Source organism: Dendrobates tinctorius, unplaced genomic scaffold (genome assembly GCF_039654945.1).
Source record: "Dendrobates tinctorius isolate UK_male_01 unplaced genomic scaffold, ASM3965494v1 ptg000028l, whole genome shotgun sequence".
Taxonomy (NCBI): Eukaryota; Metazoa; Chordata; class Amphibia; order Anura; family Dendrobatidae; genus Dendrobates; species Dendrobates tinctorius.
The window spans coordinates 305351-323913 of NW_027361696.1; the positions used below are offsets into that span (position 1 = coordinate 305351).

General features: G+C 46.2%; 1 protein-coding gene across 5 annotated transcripts in view; it reads left to right on the forward strand.

Annotated features, from left to right (window-relative positions):
* LOC141085029 (CMP-N-acetylneuraminate-beta-galactosamide-alpha-2,3-sialyltransferase 4-like) overlaps nt 1-18563 on the forward strand; it is a 165444-nt gene that overhangs the window by 50644 nt on the left and 96237 nt on the right. For 3 of the 5 annotated variants that reach the window (XM_073569962.1, XM_073569964.1, XM_073569963.1), the window contains exon 3: nt 4953-5019. The exons of 1 other annotated variant lie outside the window; for it this stretch is intronic. The gene's annotated coding sequence lies outside the window, so the exon portion shown is untranslated. The remainder of the gene's footprint in view (nt 1-4952; nt 5020-18563) is intronic. One more of the 5 variants, XM_073569965.1, reaches the window with a different exon arrangement.

An 18563-nucleotide genomic window follows, 5' to 3' on the forward strand; every position in this document is an offset into this window, starting at 1 on the left:
GATCTAGCGGGGGTAAGATCGTATGATCTCAGGTTTTTAATGTATATCAGTAGTGTTGGACTTTTTCAGGGTTTTGTGCATGATTGCAGACAGTATCTTTTCTATCCTGTCCTGTTCTCTGCCTGTGTTTGTGTCTCATCTTGTCTCACCAACAATATATGTTTGGGAGCTGTCTATTCCTTTGGGAATTTGCTCCGGGGCAGTTTAGATTTCATTTTTCTGTCATTAGGCTTAGTTAGTCCTCTGGCTGTGACGAAGCGTCTAGGGCATCGTAGGAGCGCTCCACCGCTACTGCTAGTTGTGCGGATAGGATCAGGGATCTGCAATCCGCTTAGTTACCAACCTCACTGGTCTTCTGGTGGCTTAGCCTATTTCTGCCATCCTCCTCGGTGACCCATTCACCACTTGTCAGATTATTGGGATCCTTTTCAAAGTGCTTCATTCACACAGTGCAGATTCAAAACCCAGAAATTTCCACAATTTTTTTTTTTGCATTCACTCCTGAAATGTAAAATGAGATACGAACTCCTTACCAAATCTGACACAAGCGCTTTCCTTCTCGTGGTGCTGGTTCCTAATGACAGGTTGTCTGTTTTATTGGGTATAGTTGTCATAAACCACAGATTGCATTGGAATTAATCAGTAGAAGGGAAAGGACAATCAAAAGGTCTTCAAATTTTCTTTTTTTATCAGATGATTTTTATTTAATTTATGAAAAGTTATAAAGGTGCAGAAAATCCCATCAAAGCAGAAATCACATTATAGCGAGCATGGGCCATGAGTCACATATCCAACGTATGGCAATTCTTCTGTCCTGAGAGATCTTCCACCCTTTACTGGAGTGTCATGGCTGGGGGACCCCCGAAAACAACATTCCAGCATTTGGAGAGGTGACAGCCGCTCCGGACACAGTGCTGCTGGATGAACGGACTCTGTACAATGGCAGAGAACGAATGTTCCTGGCGAGACGCCATAAACGCCCATGTGATAGGAGCAGCCATGTAACATGTGGTCCTCTGGTTTTCCTTGGGGATTAATACAGTATGGATTTGTAGCAAGTTATTGATGTGAATTCTGAATCCATACACAGTAAGGCTGGGTTCATACTGCGCTATGACAGTCCGTTTAACGGACTGCGTTACACCGCAGTGTAACGCAGTCCGTTAACGCTGCCATAGCCTCCCATTAACTAGCGCATCGCGATGTATGCCGTAAGCGGCACATGTTCGCGATGTGCCGTTAAGCACTGACGGAGCCTCGGACGCGGGCTGCAGCGTCTGAGGCTCCGTCACAGCTAGCGCTCATGATTCATCAGCGCTAGCGGTCATAGCATGTCACCGCTAGCGCTGATCAATCATAAGCGCCAGCGGTATAGCATAACGCATATCGCGTTATGCTATAGCGTTAACGCAGCCCGTCAATGCTCGCACTGGCTGTCTGCTCTCCTGACCTGAGCTTGACAGCTGCATAGTAATCCATCATGCTGTCATGCTCAGGTCAGGAGAGGTGCCGGACCAGTCCGTGCTATGCGATGCGATTATCGCAGGAGAAACAGCCTCTGGCAGCCAGAGAATGCTGGGAGTTGTAGTCGTGAAACCCCGGCCCCCTGGAATAATAATAAAGACGCTCAGTCCTCCTGTCCGCCATGATCTCATGTTATAGAATCATTACACATCCTCTGCACTTGGGATGTTCATGATGTTGACCTGACGCCGCATCATATTTTCCTTTGTCTACATAGTAAAGCTGACATTAATATTTCTTCCCCCCCCTTGTCAGATGTAACAGGAGAATACGAAATGATCAACTCACCACGAATTTTACAATTCCATTGGATAAACTCGCTCGTCTGCCGTCGCTTGTTTGGATGATCGATTCATCCACAAGTTACATTTCACTTCATCGGGTCATAGATGAGGCTGTGAAAACTACACTCAGGGAGGAATGGACGAACCTCCACTATGGACATCAGGCAGGTGGTGAATGACCCTTGGGGTCAGGGCCCATGAATGATGTTGTGTGTTTCCTCTCCTATGGGAAAACGTATCTGAAATGTAATGTTAACGTCAAAAATCCTTCTGATCGTTCCTGTCCAGGAGAGGAGTACGGCCCTGAGAAGGAGACCATGGAACATTGTATGTCTGACGGCCCACTTACCAGATTGGTCAGGCAGACGGTGGGCCGTGTATCACAGATGCTCCATGTTAGCGCAGACATACGCTGAGGTGATGCACGGCCAGATCATAGAATCATAGAATCGTAGAGTTGGAAGGGACCTCCTGGGCCATCTGGTCCAACCCCCTGCTCAAAGCAGGATTCGCTAAATCATCCCAGTCAGATGTCTGTCCAGCCTCTGTTTGAAGACTTCCATTGAAGGAGAACTCACCACTTCTCGTGGCAGCCTGTTCCACTCATTGATCACTCTAACTGTCAAAAAGTTTTTTCTAATATCTAATCTGTGTCTCTTCCCATTCAGTTTCATCCCATTGCTTCTAGTCTTTCCTTGTGCAAATGAGAATATAGTTGATCCTTCTACAATGTGACAGCCCTTTAGATATTTGTAGACAGCTATTAAGTCTCCTCTCAGTCTTCTCTTTTGCAAACTAAACATTCCCAAATCCTGCAACCTTTCCTCATAAGACAGGGTTTGCAGACCGGTCACCATTCTGGTCGCTCTTTTCTGAACTTGCTCCAGTTTGTTGATGTCTTTTTTAAAATGTGGTGCCCAAAACTGGACACAATATTCCAGATGAGGTCTGACCAAAGAGGAGTAGAGGGAAATAATGACTTCACGTGATCTAGACTGTATGCTTCTGTTAATACATCCTAGAATTGCATTTGCCTTTTTTGCTGCTGCATCACACTGTTGACTCATATTCAGTCTGTGATCTATTAGTATACCCAAGTCTTTTTCACATGTGCTGTCACTTAGCCCTATTCCTCCCATTCTATATATGCTTTTTTCATTTTTATTGCCCAGATGTAGTACTTTGCATTTCTCCCTGTTAAGATCCCGGCAGCCCTGAGTGTATGTCTGTCCTCAGTGTCTCTACCATCTCTGGGAGGCGAGATGCTGCCTGGCAATGAATATAGAGGCGCTGTCAGTAAGTAAAGTGATAGCGTATACGATAACTCTGTAACAAACGCCTATGTAAGCCCAGGAGGGAAACGTCCCGATATCTGCACCGGAGCTGTGAGAAAAGGAGACGATTTCTGGTCATCGTTTATCTCTATATATAAAAATAAATGTGTGTGTGTCACCAACCAATCACGAAGCATCTTTCATTTCACCAGAGCTGTTCAAAAGAAGCTGAGCTGTGATTGGTTGCTATGAGCAACAGTTTTCCTTGCAAACAATCACTAAGCATCTCTCATTTCACCAGAGCTGGTTAAAAGAATTAGTTGCTATGACCAACAGTTATCCCACTTGATAACACCTCAGCAGACACTGACATGGTGGGAGAAATCTAGCATCCCTGGGAACATAAGCTCCCAGCCATTGTCTGCCCCCCTGAAAGGAGCAGAGAGCACATGACAGAAATAAATCCCCCCTCCCTTGCCCATATACCCATCACTCATCCTCCATCCCGTAGGCACATCTTCCCTCTTAAAGGGATCAGTGGTATGGAAGTCAGAGCAAATCCATCCAGCGCTTTGGTTTTGACCCTAGGCCTCTCTTAAAGGGATCCCCGGTATGGAAGTTAGGACAGTTCCACTCAGCTCTGCGGTTCTGACCCCAGGGTCTCTTAAAGGGATCATTGGTATGGAATTTATGGCAAATCCACTCAGCGCTTTGGTTCTGATCCCAGGCTCTCTTAAAGGGATCCCCGGTATGGAAGTTAGGGCAAATCCACTCAGCGCTCTGGTTCTGACCCAAGTCCCGTCTTAAAGGGTTCCTCGGTACGGAAGTGAGGGAAAATCCACTCTGCGCTTTGGTACTGACCCCAGGCCTCTCTTAAAGGGATCTCTGGTATGGAAGTTAGGGTAAATCCTCAGTGCTCTGATTCTCACCCCAGGCTTCTATTAAAGGGATCATTGGTATGGAAGTCAGGGCAAATCCACTCAGCGCTCTGGTTCTGACGCCAGGCCTCTTTTAAAGGGATCCCCAGTATGGAAGCTAGGACCGTTCAACTCAGCGCTCTGACTCCAGGCTGACGGGATGATGTGGGATATTGGTGGTAGTTGTCCGGTGGCTCTGGCTGATGGGATGATGTGGGATATTAGGAGTAGTAGTCCGGTGGCTCTGACTGATGAGACGATGTGGGATATTATGGGTAGTAGTCCGGTAGCTCTTGCTGACGGGATGATGTGGGATAGTAGTGGTAGTAGTCCGGTGGCTCTGGCTGATGGGATGATGTGAGATTTTAGGAGTAGTAGTCCAATGGCTCTGGTTCACGGGATGATGTGGGATATTAGTGGTAGATGTCCAGTGGCTCTGGCTGATGGGATGATGTGAGATATTATGGGTAGTAGTCTGGTAGCTCTGGCTGATGAGATGATGTGGGATATTAGGGGGAGTAGTCCGGTGGCTCTGGCTGATGGGATGATGTGGGATATTAGGGGTAGTAGTCCGGTGGCTCTGGCTGACGGGATGATGTGGGATATTAGGGGTAGTAGTCTGGTGGCTCTGGCTGACGGGATGATGTGGGATATTATAGTGAATGTGGCTATGCAGAGTGGGCGGGGCTCTACACTCAGCTTTATATATATAGAAATAATCATTATAATTTGTTATAACTAACCGTAGTTAGTTACTATCCACAGACAGCGTCGAGCTCTTCAGCTAGTTGTGAATATTATCGATGCTGATTCCAAATAATAAAGTGACGGATCTGGTGATCCACCCCGGAGGATCTCCTGAATCCCTAGTCACTAGTGAGGAATCGCTGCATTTTCTGTGTTCTTACAGGTGCTACATCGTCATCTCATTATTCTTATTTCCTTTCTTCCAGGACGGTGAAACTGTGAGATGCGGTAGAGACGCTCCTACGACCATTAAGAAACAGTGAGTGATAGGTGGTAAGTCATTATAGTGTGTAAACCCCATGTGCTGAGGTCACACCAGCGTACAGGATTGGATGCGATCTGCTTATGACCCTTGGCTTCGGCTTTGCTGCGACGTGATCCAAGTGTCTGTGCACTGTGCTCCGTTATCTCACATGAGAGAATCAAAGCACAGTTGCGGAGGAAACGGAGAAAGTAATCTCTCCATCTCCTCCATGGCCTGTCTCGGCGTATATTGGCTGTGATGACATCCGAATGCAGTCTGATGTGTCATACACCCATAGCATAGACTGGTGTAGGTGCATGATCCGATGTGTCACACACCCATAGACTGGTGTAGGTGCACGGTCCAATGTGTCACTCGCACCTATAGACTGGTGTAGTTGTATGGTCCAATGTGTCACACACCCATAGACTGGTGTAGGTGCACGGTCCCATGTGTCACTCGCACCCTTAGACTGGTGTAGGTGCATGGTCCGATGTGTCATTCACATCCATACACTGGTATAGGTGGGCGGTCCAATGTGTCACTCGCACCCATAGACTGGTGTAGGTGTATGGTCTGATGTGTCACTCTCACCCATAGACTGGTGTAGGTATACGGTCCGATGTGTCACTTGCACCCATAGACTGGTGTAGGTGCATGTCTGATGTGTCACTCACACCCATAGACTGGTATAGGTGGGCGGTCCAATGTGTCATTGGCACCCATAGACTGATGTAGGTGTATGGTCTGATGTGTCACTCGCACCCATAGACTGGTGTAGGTGCACGGTCCGATGTGTCACACGCACCCATAGGCTGGTGTAGGTGGAGGCCGAGGGAGGTGGCGTACTCCACCATCGAGGAGTGCCTGGCCATGGTGTGGGCACTGCAGCGTTTGCAGCCCTACCTGTACGGGCGCACCTTCACGGTGGTAACCGCCCAACAACCCTCTGAGCTGGTTGCACACAGTGTCGCCAATGGAAGGTTGCTCCGCTGGAGCCTTGCCCTTCAACAGTACGACTTTACTGTACAACACAAAAAGGGCAGCAAACATGGTAATGCCGATGGGTTGTCCCACTGGGGCGAACCCGCTGAGGTGCGCATGGCGGATTACCGTCAGGTTATGCCTCCGTAGCGCACTCTAAAACGGGGAGGTGTAATGTAACATATGTATGTTAAGTAACCTTTGATTTTGCTGGAACCTTCCAGAATCCTCCATTCTATGAGAAAATCTCCTTGTCACATAGCTGCAGCAATCCCCCTTGCCTTCCCCCCTCTGCCTGCTGGTAATAGGACACTTCCTGTTACAAGCATTTGGCCCCTCTCCTGTTATGAATGGGAAACCGAGGAGGAAAAAAGACAACAAGCTAAGTCTCAGAAAACCAGAGAAGTTGGTAACTATGCAGATTGCATATCCCTGATCTTACCCGCACAACTAGCAGCAGTCGTGGAGCGTTCCTATGTTGGTCCTAGATGCCTCGTCACAACCGGAGTACTACATAAGCCTAAAGCAGGAAAAGAGGAAAACTAACTGCCCCAGAGCAGTCCCCAAAGGAAAGACAGCCCCCCACATGTATTGACGGTGAAGCAAGATGAAAATACAAACAAAGGCAGGAAAATAGGCTGAGCAAACGATGGGGCCCGGCTAACTAAAAAGGACAGAAAAGGAAAGACACTGTCTGCAATCTGCCAAAAAAAAACTACAAAAATAATGTCCAACACTTCTGATAGCAAAATTAACCCTGAAGTCACTAGACTTCTAAACCTATATCAGCACTCTGAAATATTCTGAGACAGAGCAAAAAAGAGGCCAATCTAATAAGGGACAAAAAGCAGATTGGCAAATACTGATTAATAGGAGTGGAATTTCAGCATAGCCCCAGCAGGGGCAGGCTGATTACACAAAAAACTGAATTGACCAACAAGCGCAAGTGTGAACATTAGCAAAAAACAAACTTAACTTGAGAAGACTGGAAGAGAGCTGAAGTCCAGGACCTGAGAAGCAGACTGAATCACCAGCACCCGGATAGGGCGTCGGCTGTCTTATATCCAGTCTGATACTCCAGAGATCCAATCGTTATCTTCCTATTCAGGTGGCAGATCACCACCACTCAAACCAACCGCACTACCTCCTGTCACCACCAGAGGGAGAACAGAAGGGGAACTCTCAACTGGTGGAGCAGAAAATGAGTTCATGACAGTACCCCCCCCTTGTGGAGGGGTCACCGAACCCTCATCCATGCCACCAGGCCGATCAGGATGGGCCCGGTGAAAAGCACAAACCAATTTATTGGCATGAATATCAGAGGCAGAGACCCAAGAATTATCCTCCTGGCCATAACCCTTCCATTTGACCAAATACTGGAGTCTCCGTCTAACCAAACGAGAATCCAATATTTTCTCTACCTCATATTCCACATTGCCTCTAACCAATACAGGATCAGGAGGTGCCGCCACAGGAACTACTGGCTCAACAAACCTCTTCAACAGTGACTTGTGAAATACGTTATGGATTTTGAACATAACTGGAAGAGCCAATCGAAAAGAAACAGGATTAAGAATATCCAAACTCTTATAAGGTCCAATAAATCTTGGCTTAAATTTTGGAGATGCAACCTTCATAGGAATATTCTTAGACGACAGCCAAACCATATCACCCACTTTAAACCGGGGACCAATGGTCCTACGCCGGTTGGAAAAATGCTGGGTCTTTTCCTGAGAGAGTGACAACTTATCCACCACTTGGTCCCATATCTACTGCATTCTCACAACCACAGTGTCCACACCTGGGCAGGACGAAGATTCCACTTTCCCTGAAGAGAATCGAGGATCAAACCCAAAATTACAGAAAAGGGTGACATCAGAGTGGCAGAACTAGCTCTATTGTTCAGCGCAAATTCGGCCAAGGGCAAAAATGAGACCCAATCATCTTGATCAGCAGATATAAAACATCTTAAATAAGACTCCAGGGTCTGGTTTGTTCTCTCAGTCTGCCCATTGGTCTGGGGATGAAACGCGGAGGAGAAGGATAACTGAATTCCCAGATTGGAACAAAAGGCTTTCCAGAATCTGGAAACAAACTGGACCCCTCTATCGGACACAATGTTCTCAGGAATCCCGTGTAACCGAACCACTTGTTGTAAAAACAAGGGCACCAACTCAGCGGAAGATGGCAACTTTTGGAGTGGTACAAGATGGACCATCTTCGAAAATCTATCACAAATCACCCAGATAACAGTCATTCTCTGAGAGACAGGAAGATCAGAAATAAAATCCATTGAGATATGGGTCCATGGCCTCTCGGGCACCGGCAGGGGCATCAGCAACCCACTAGAACGAGAACAGGGTTTAGACCGAGAACAAGTCCCACAGGACTGTACAAAATTCCTGACATCACGAGATAAGGCAGGCCACCAAAACGACCGACTCACCAAATCTCTGGTACCAAAAATACCCGGATGACCAGCCAATGTGGAGCAATGGACTTCAGACATCACTCTCTTTCTCCACTGGTCAGGAACATACAATCTTCCCATAGGGAAACGCTCAGGTTTATCCTCCTGAAATTCCTCCAGGGCGCATCTCAAATCGGCGAAATGGCAGAAAGAACTACCCCTCACCTAGGATAGTAGTAGGCTCAGTCACATTAAGAGAATCAGCAAAGAAACTCCTAGAAAGGGCGTCTGCCTTAACATTCTTAGTGCCCGGAAGAAAAGAGACCACAAAATTAAAATGCGTGAAAAACAAGGCCCATCTAGCCTGTCTAGGATTCAAGCGTTTGGCCGACTCCAGATAAATCTGAATCTTGTGATCGGTGAGGACCACAAATTGATGTCTAGCGCCCTCCACCCAATGTCTCCACTCCTCAAATGCCCATTTCATGGCCAACAATTCCCGATTCCCCACGTCATAGTTGCGTTCAGATGGGGAAAACTTTCGAGAAAAGGCACAGGGATTCATCTTAGAAGTCACAGGGTCTTTTTGGGACAACACAGCTCCTACACCAATCTCAGAAGCGTCCACCTCCACTTGAAATGGAAGTGAGACATCAGGTTGCCGTAAAACTGGAGCTGAAGTAAATCTCCGCTTAAGCTCCTGAAATGCTGAGATAGCCTCAGGAGACCAATTCAGCACATCAGCTCCCTTCTTGGTCAGATCAGTCAGTGGTTTGACAATACTAGAAAAATTACCTATAAATTTACGATAGAAATTAGAAAAACCCAAAAACTTCTGGAGAGCCTTCAAAGAAGTAGGCTGAACCCATTCATAAATGGCCTATACCTTGGCCGGGTCCATTTCAATAATCGATGGAGACAAGATAAATCCCAAAAATTAAATCCTCTGTACACCAAAGAGGCACTTCGATCCCTTAACAAACAGGGAATTCTCCCTCAAAATCCGGAACACAGTCCGGACATGTTCCACATGGGAATCCCAATCACTAGTAAAGATCAAAATATCATCCAGATAGATGATCAAAAACTTATCCACAAAGTCTCGGAAAATATCATTCATAAAGGATTGGAAGACAGAAGGGGCATTAGAGAGCCCAAAAGGCATCACCAGGTACTCAAAATGTCCCTCCGGAGTATTAAACGCCATATTCCATTCATCCCCGTGCTTGATGCGAATAAGATTATACGCCCCCCTGAGGTCAAGCTTAGTAAACCAGCAGTCACTCTTAAATCTGGAGCATAAATCAGACATCAGAGGCAACGGGTACTGATATTTAACCGTCATCTTGTTAAGGGAACGATAATCAATACACGGTCTTAATGAACCATCTTTCTTGGCCACAAAAAAAAACCCAGCGCCTAACTGTGACGAGGATGGTCTAATATGACCCTTCTCCAACGACTCCTTAATATAGGATCGCATAGCATCATGTTCGGGTACAGATAAGTTGAAAAGCCGACCCTTGGGAAATTTACACCCAGGCATCAACTCAATTGCACGGTCATATCTCCTATGAGGAGGCAAAGACGCAGACTTACTCTCACTAAAAACATCAGAGAAATCAGCCAGATAATCAGGAATATCATGAGACTGAGGAGAGGTGGAGAAAACAGGAGCGTCCCTAAGAACACACTGACAACCCCAACTCACCACAGACACAGATTTCCAATCCAAAACTGGCTTACGAGTTTGCAACCTTGGGAAACCCAGAACAATAGTATCATGCAAATTATGCAGCACCAAAAATTTACAATTTTCTTGGTGGTCTGGGGCAACTCGCATTATCACCTGGGTCCAAAACTGAGGTTTATTCTCCGCCAAAGGAGTGGCATCAATACCCCTCAAAGGAATAGGCGTCTGCAGAGGCGTCATGGACAAACCACAACGTTTAGCAAAGTCCAAATCCATCAGATTCAGAGCTGCTCCTAAATCCACAAAAGCCTTAGTGGAAAATGTGGACAAGGAGCAGATCAGAGTAATTGCCAAAAGAAACTTAGGTTGTATACTGCCCACAGCAAATGTGTCTGCAAAACGTTCCTCTCGTTTAGGGCAGACAGAAATAGTATGAGAGGCGTCTCCACAGAAAAAACACAGCTTATTACGCCTTCTAAACTCCCGACGTTGCGCCCTAGACAAAACCCCATCACAATGCATAGGTTCAGACATTTGTTCAAAAGGTGGCAGCGCCTCCCGTGTAGTTTTACGTTCACGTAAACGCCGATCAACTTGAATGGCTAATGACATAGAGCCATCCAGACCAGAGGGAACAGGAAATCCCACCATAACATCTTTTACGGTCTCTGACAAACCTTTCCGAAAGAGAGCTGCCAATACACTATCATTCCATGTAGTAAGGACCGCCCACTTTTGGAATTTTTGACAGTACAACTCTGCAGGATCCTGACCCTGGTTTAATGCCAACAGGGTTCTCTCAGCTTGATCAACAGCATTAGGTTCATCATACAACAACCCCAAGGCCTGAAAAAATGCATCCACATTAGTCAGAATAGGATTTTCAGGTGTCAGAGAAAAAGCCCAATCTTGGGGATCGCCGCGCAGCAAGGAGATGACAATTTTAACCTGCTGCACAGAGCTCCCTGATGAGTTTGGCTTCAAAGCAAGAAATAATTTACAATTATTCTTAAAATTCAGAAATTTAGGCCGATCCCCAGAAAACACATCAGGAGTAGGAATCCTGGGTTCAACAGCATGTGACTGAATAAGGTAGGTGGAAATTCCCTGTACTTCAGCAGCAAGCTGCTCCACAAGATCAGACAGTTGCTTAATCTCCATTAGGAAAAAAATCCTCCTACGGCCCCAGAGAAAAAGAGGAAAAAATACATACTAATAAAAAAAAAAAATTCTGACACTTTTTTTTTTTTTCTCTAACAATTCTTTCCTGCTTTTGAGTACCCTAGAATCTGCGGTATGGCTGGTGATTCTGTTATGGATGGGAAACCGAGGAGGAAAAAAAGACAACAAGCCAAGTCTCAGAAAACCAGAGAAGTTGGTAACTATGCAGATTGCAGATCCCTGATCTTACCCGCACAACTAGCAGCAGTCGTGGAGCGTTCCTACGTTGGTCCTAGACGCCTCGTCACAACCGGAGTACTACATAAGCCTAAAGCAGGAAAAGAGGAAAACGGCCCCAGAGCAGTCCCCAAAGGAAAGACAGCCCCCCACATGTATTGACGGTGAAGCAAGATGAAGATACAAACAAAGGCAGGAAAATAGGCTGAGCAAACGATGGGGCCCGGCTAACTAAAAAGGACAGAAAAGGAAAGACACTGTCTGCAATCTGCCAAAAAAAACTACAAAAATAATGTCCAACACTTCTGATAGCAAAATTAACCCTGAAGTCAGACTTCTAAACCTATATCAGCACTCTGAAATATTCTGAGAAAGAGCAAAAAAGAGGCCAATCTAATAAGGGACAAAAAGCAGATTGGCAAATACTGATTAATAGGAGTGGAATTTCAGCATAGCCCCAGCAGGGGCAGGCTGATTACACAAAAAACTGAATTGACCAACAAGCGCAAGTGTGAACATTAGCAAAAAACAAACTTAACTTGAGAAGACTGGAAGAGAGCTGAAGTCCAGGACCTGAGAAGCAGACTGAATCACCAGCACCTGGATAGGGCGTCGGCTGTCTTATATCCAGTCTGATACTCCAGAGATCCAATCGTTATCTTCCTCATCAGGTGGCAGATCACCACCAGTTAAACCAACCGCACTACCTCCTGTCACCACCAGAGGGAGAACGGAAGGGGAACTCGCAACTGGTGGAGCAGAAAATGAGTTCATGACACTCTCCACAGAAAGGAATGTTGAATAGTTAAGGGAATGCATTTCTTTGTTTGAGACATGCGGCTGAAAAAAATGTATGAGAGATATTAAACCAAACTGGCACGGGCTCCGGTCGCGGCAGAAAAATGAAACGGACATTTCTGTGATCTGAGCGGACCCGGCTTCCCTACGGTGGCTCTTGCAAAGTTCTCGGACCCCCAGAAACTGAGATATGGATTGCTCCCAAATGGAGTGTCTTAATTATGGCATGCTTGGTTTTGTTTTATTGTATTCGATAAACTGGGAATTATGATACCATCGGCGTGTTTATACGAGCTTCCCTCGTTAAGATATAGTTATCATAAGTTTTTAGTTAAATTGCAACTTAGAGAGTAGGGGGGTTGAACCTCCCTAGTCGGCCCCTTTTGCTCAGGTCACACAGCAAAGACCATAAGGGATGCGAGTGGACAGTCAGGCAGTTAAGCTGGAGTTTTCATGCTGAAAAGACCTGCAGATGTCTGGGGATGTGTGGCTCCGCCTTCTTTCCCCACATGGCTTGCCTAAAGACCATTAAACAACTGTAAGTGTAATTTCTGTTTTCATCCCTGTTATTTTGATATTTGCATTGTACATATTTACTGTCTCAACTTTGTAACAACTTTTATTTGTGTAATCACTGCCCACCTTTTGGGAATAAATGATAAATTTATTAGTTTGTCTTCATGCTCTAAGAAGCGCCTTTTTTAGATGATCGCTACTAATTTGGGGGTTTGCTACGGACCCTCTTAATTTATTCTTTGATTAAGTGAATCCTGGCTGATGGCAGCATGGTGTGCTTGGTTGGTGGGGCTAGCTGGCAGTACGGAAGGGTCTTATATGCTGATTGGGTGGCTGAGGCCAAAGCATTGATAATTCCCTTACTGCAGCGGTCTAATCGCCTGTGCACAACAAGCAGCCGGCCGGCGACCAATTATCCTAGGTGTAGTTTCCTGACTGACCTGAGGGTAAAGGGGGGCACCGGAGAGCTGTGAGTTCCAAAGTGGAACTGAGAAAGTGGGATATACATAAATCCCCGCAGTTCTTAGAAGGTTGTTAGCAGTGGTTGGGCATCCAGAATAACCCCCCTGCGATAAATTGTTAGGGCAAGATTAGCTTGCTGTATATTTTTGTCATATTGGTGGCAGGGGTGGGATAACTAAGATAAGCCCCCACTGTGCCTGTGATAGCCATGTGCCGGCAGTGCGTCGCGTCCGCTGACATACCAGTGTCGGCGGTGGGATCGTGACATATTGGTGGCACAGGGTGCGCTTTCGTCACACCAGGTTCCCCGCATCATGTTCCCATATGCTTTATGCATCCATTATCCCTCTGTGTCTGTACTGTTACACACTTAACATTATGGCTGGTCCATACAATCAGGGCAACTGTTACCACCCATCTTTCGTGTCTACCATTTTTCCTCATAGATTGTAAGCTTGCGAGCAGGGCCCTCATTCCTCTTGGTATCTGTTATGACCTATGTGATTACTGTTATGCTGTAATGTCTATTGTCTGTACAAATCCCCTCTGAAATGTAAAGTGCTGTGGAATATGTCGGCGCTATAGAAATAAAATTTATTATTATTATTATACAGTCATATGTAAAAGTTTGGGCACCCCTATTAATGTTAACCTTTTTTCTTTTTAACAATTTTGGTTTTTGCAACAGCTATTTCAGTTTCATATATCTAATAACTGATGGACTCAGTTATATTTCTGGATTCAAATGAGGTTTATTGTACTAACAGAAAATGTGCAATCTGCATTTAAACAAAATTTGACCGGTGCAAAAGTATGGGAACCCTTATCATTTTCTTGATTTGAACACTCCTAACTACTTTTTACTGACTTCCTGAAGCACTAAATTGGTTTTGTAACCTCATTGAGCTTTGAACTTCATAGTCAGGTGTATCAAATCATGAGAAAAGGTATTTAAGGTGGCCACTTGCAAGTAGTTCTCCTATTTGATTCTCCTATGAAGAGTGGCATCATGGGCTCCTCAAAACAACTCTCAAATGATCTGAAAACAAAGATTATTCAACATAGCTTTTCAGGGGAAGGATACAAAAAGTTGTCTCAGAGATTTAACCTGTCAGTTTCCACTGTGAGGAACATAGTAAGGAAATGGAAGAACACAGGTACAGTTCTTGTTAAGCCCAGAAGTGGCAGGCCAAGAAAAATATCAGAAAGGCAGAGAAGAAGAATGGTGAGAACAGTCAAGGACAATCCACAGACCACCTCCAAAGACCTGCAGCATCATCTTGCTGCAGATGGTGTCACTGTGCATCGGTCAACAATACAGCGCACTCTGCACAAGGAGAAGCTGTATGGGAGAGTGATGCGAAAGAAGCCGTTTCTGCAAGCACGCCACAAACAGAGTCGCCTGAGGTATGCAAAAGCACATTTGGACAAGCCAGTTACATTTTGGAAGAAGGTCCTGTGGACTGATGAAACAAAGATTGAGTTGTTTGGTCATACAAAAAGGCGTTATGCATGAAGGCTAAAAAACACAGCATTCCAAGAAAAACACTTGCTACCCACAGGAAAATTTGGTGGAGGTTCCATCATGCTTTGGGGCTGTGTGGCCAATGCCGGCACCGGGAATCTTGTTAAAGTTGAGGGTCGCATGGATTCAACTCAGTATAAGCAGATTCTTGACAATAATGTGCAAGAATCAGTGATGAAGTTGAATTTACGCAGGGGATGGATATTTCAGCAAGACAGTGATCCAAAACACCGCTCCAAATCTACTCAGGCATTCATGCAGAGGAACAATTACAATGTTCTGGAATGGCCATCCCAGTCCCCAGACCTGAATATCATTGAACATCTGTGGGATGATTTGAAGCGGGCTGTCCATGCTCGGCGACCATCAAACTTAACTGAACTGGAATTGTTTTGTAAGCAGGAATGGTCACACATACGTTCATCCAGGATCCAGGAATTCATTAATAGCTACAGGAAGCAACTAGAGGCTGTTATTTTTGCAAAAGGAGGATCAACAAAATATTAATGTCACTTTTATGTTGAGGTGCCCATACTTTTGCACCGGTCAAATTTTGTTAAAATGCAGATTGCACATTTTCTGTTAGTACAATAAACCTCATTTGAATCCAGAAATATAACTGAGTCCATCAGTTATTAGATATATGAAACTGAAATAGCTGTTGCAAAAACCAAAATTGTTATAAAGAAAAAAGGTTAACATTAATAGGGGTGCCCAAACTTTTACATATGACTGTAGGTGCACGGTCTGATGTGTCACACATCTATAGCATTGACTGGTGTAGGTGCATGGTCCGATGTGTCACGCACCCATAGACTGGTGTAGGTGCACGATCCGATTCTCTGATGCAATTACCGAATACTGCCGAATTGGCATAAGAAAATAATGGCAGATCTGATCTGCTCCATAGAGTAACACTGAGCCAAGTGCTGTGCCATAAAACATTAGTTAGCACTCGGCCGTGTCCCTCCTGTATATAGCGGTGCAGATATACGGCGGTCTCTTCTGTATATGGTGGTGCAGATATACGGCGGTCCCGCCCGTATATTGCGGTGCAGATATACGACAGTTCCTCCGGTCCCTCCTGTAGATGTTGGTGCAGTTATACGGCGGTCCCTTCTGTAGACGGCGGTCTCTCCTATATATGATAGTGTAGTTTTATGGCGATCCCTCCTGTATACGGCGGTGCGGTTTTATGGCGATCCCTCCTGTATACGGCAGTGTAGTTATATTTGCGGTCCCGCCTGTATACGGCGGTGCAGTTATACGTCGGTCCCTCCTGTAGACAGCGGTGCAGTTATATGGTGGTCCCTCCTGTATACGGTGGTCCCTCCTGTATTTGGCAGTGCAGTTATATGGCAGTCCCACCTGTATACGGTGGTCCTTCCTGTATATGTTGGTGCAGATATACGGCGGTCCCACCCGTATATGGCGGTGCAGATATACGACAGTTCCTCCTGTAGACAGTGGTCCGTCCTGTAGATGGTGGTGCAGTTATACGGTGGTCCCTTCTGTAGACGGCGGTCCTTCCTGTATATGATGGTGCAGTTATAAGGCAGTCCCTCCTGTATATGGCGGTGCAGTTTTATGGCGATCCCTCCTGTATACGGCGGTGCAGTTATACGGCGGTCCCTCCTGTAGACAGCGGTGCAGTTATACGGCAGTCCCTCCTCTATATGGCGGTGCAGTTATACGTCAGTCCCTCCTGTAGACAGCGGTGCAGTTATATGGTGGTCCCTCCTGTATACGGTGGTCCCTCCTGTATTTTGCAGTGCAGTTATATGGCAGTCCCACCTGTATACAGTGGTCCCTCCTGTAGATGGCGGTGCAGTTATTCGGTGGTTCCTCCTGTAGATTGTGGTGCAGTTATACGGCGGTCCCTCCTCTATATGACAGTGCAGTTATACGTCAGTCCCTACTGTAGACAGTGGTGAAGTTATATGGTGGTCCCTCCTGTATACGGTAGTCCCTCCTGTATTCGGCAGTGCAGTTATATGGCAGTCCCACCTGTATACGGCGGTCCCTCCTGTAGACGGCGGTGCAGTTATTCAGTGGTTCCTCCTGTAGACGGCGGTGCAGTTATTCAGTGGTTCCTCCTGTAGATGGCGGTGCAGTTATTCGGTGGTTCCTCCTGTAGATGGTGGTGCAGTTAGACGGTGGTCACTCCTGTAGACGACGGTGCAGTTATACGGCGGTCCCTCCTCTATATGACAGTGCAGTTATACGTCAGTCCCTACTGTAGACAGTGGTGAAGTTATATGGTGGTCCCTCCTGTATACGGTAGTCCCTCCTGTATTCGGCAGTGCAGTTATATGGCAGTCCCACCTGTATACGGCGGTCCCTCCTGGAGACGGCGGTGCAGTTATTCAGTGGTTCCTCCTGTAGATGGTGGTGCAGTTAGACGGTGGTCACTCCTGTTGACGACGGTGCAGTTATACGGCGGTCCCTCCTCTATATGACAGTGCAGTTATACGTCAGTCCCTACTGTAGACAGTGGTGCAGTTATATGGTGGTCCCTCCTGTATACGGTAGTCCCTCCTGTATTCGGCAGTGCAGTTATATGGCAGTCCCACCTGTATACGGCGGTCCCTCCTGGAGACGGCGGTGAAGTTATTCAGTGGTTCCTCCTGTAGACGGCGGTGCAGTTATTCAGTGGTTCCTCCTGTAGATGACGGTGCAGTTATTCGGTGGTTCCTCCTGTAGATGGCGGTGCAGTTATTCGGTGGTTCCTCCTGTAGATGGTGGTGCAGTTAGACTGTGGTCACTCCTGTAGACGACGGTGCAGTTATACGGCGGTCCCTCCTCTATATGACAGTGCAGTTATACGTCAGTCCCTACTGTAGACGGTGGTGCAGTTATATGGTGGTCCCTCCTGTATACGGTAGTCCCTCCTGTATTCGACAGTGCAGTTATATGGCAGTCCCACCTGTATACGGCGGTCCCTCCTGTAGACGGCGGTGCAATTATTCAGTGGTTCCTCCTGTAGACGGCGGTGCAGTTTTTCAGTGGTTCCTCCTGTAGACGGCGGTGCAGTTATTCAGTGGTTCCTCCTGTAGACGGCGGTGCAGTTATTCGGTGGTCCCTCCTGTAGACGGCGGTGCAGTTAGACGGTGGTCCCTACTGTAGATGGCGGTGCAGTGATACGGCGGTCCCTGCGGTTTACGTCGTTTCTTTTATGACTCAATATTTACTTTGTGTAAAACATGAAATGTCACATTTATCAAGGACAGCACACGGCACCTTGTAAATCACAGTGCCCAATAAACCTGAGGAAACATAAATATTCTCTGTGCGTCATGTGCTGCTCTACTGAGATTGTTCGTCACCCGTTTTGTTGTAGAGAATTCCAGTGCGCAAGGTAATAAAGTTGCGGCCGGACATTACTGGAGGATCAGGAGTGGAGAGCAGCTGTGAAAATAAGCGGCTGATGAAAGTGCAGGGACAGAACGGGCTCACGTACTGAAATATGCAAAAAGGAAAGGAGAATGTGTTTTACTTAAAGTCGAAATCCTTCTCATGAAATTGCCATTTTACGTTTGTACCCATGTAAATTTATATATCACCTGGTGTAAACGCCACTGTTCTCCTGAATCCGGAATGATCTTTACTTTGCTCCTGCGCCGCGCCATCCCTGAGATATCGGCCCCGCTTCACTCTGTGTAACTTTGCTTTTCACAAAATTAGAATATCATCAAAAATTGAATTTTTTTTCAGTTCTTCAATACAAAAAGTGAAACTCATATCATTACAGAGTGATCTATTTCACGTGTTTATTTCTGTTAATGTT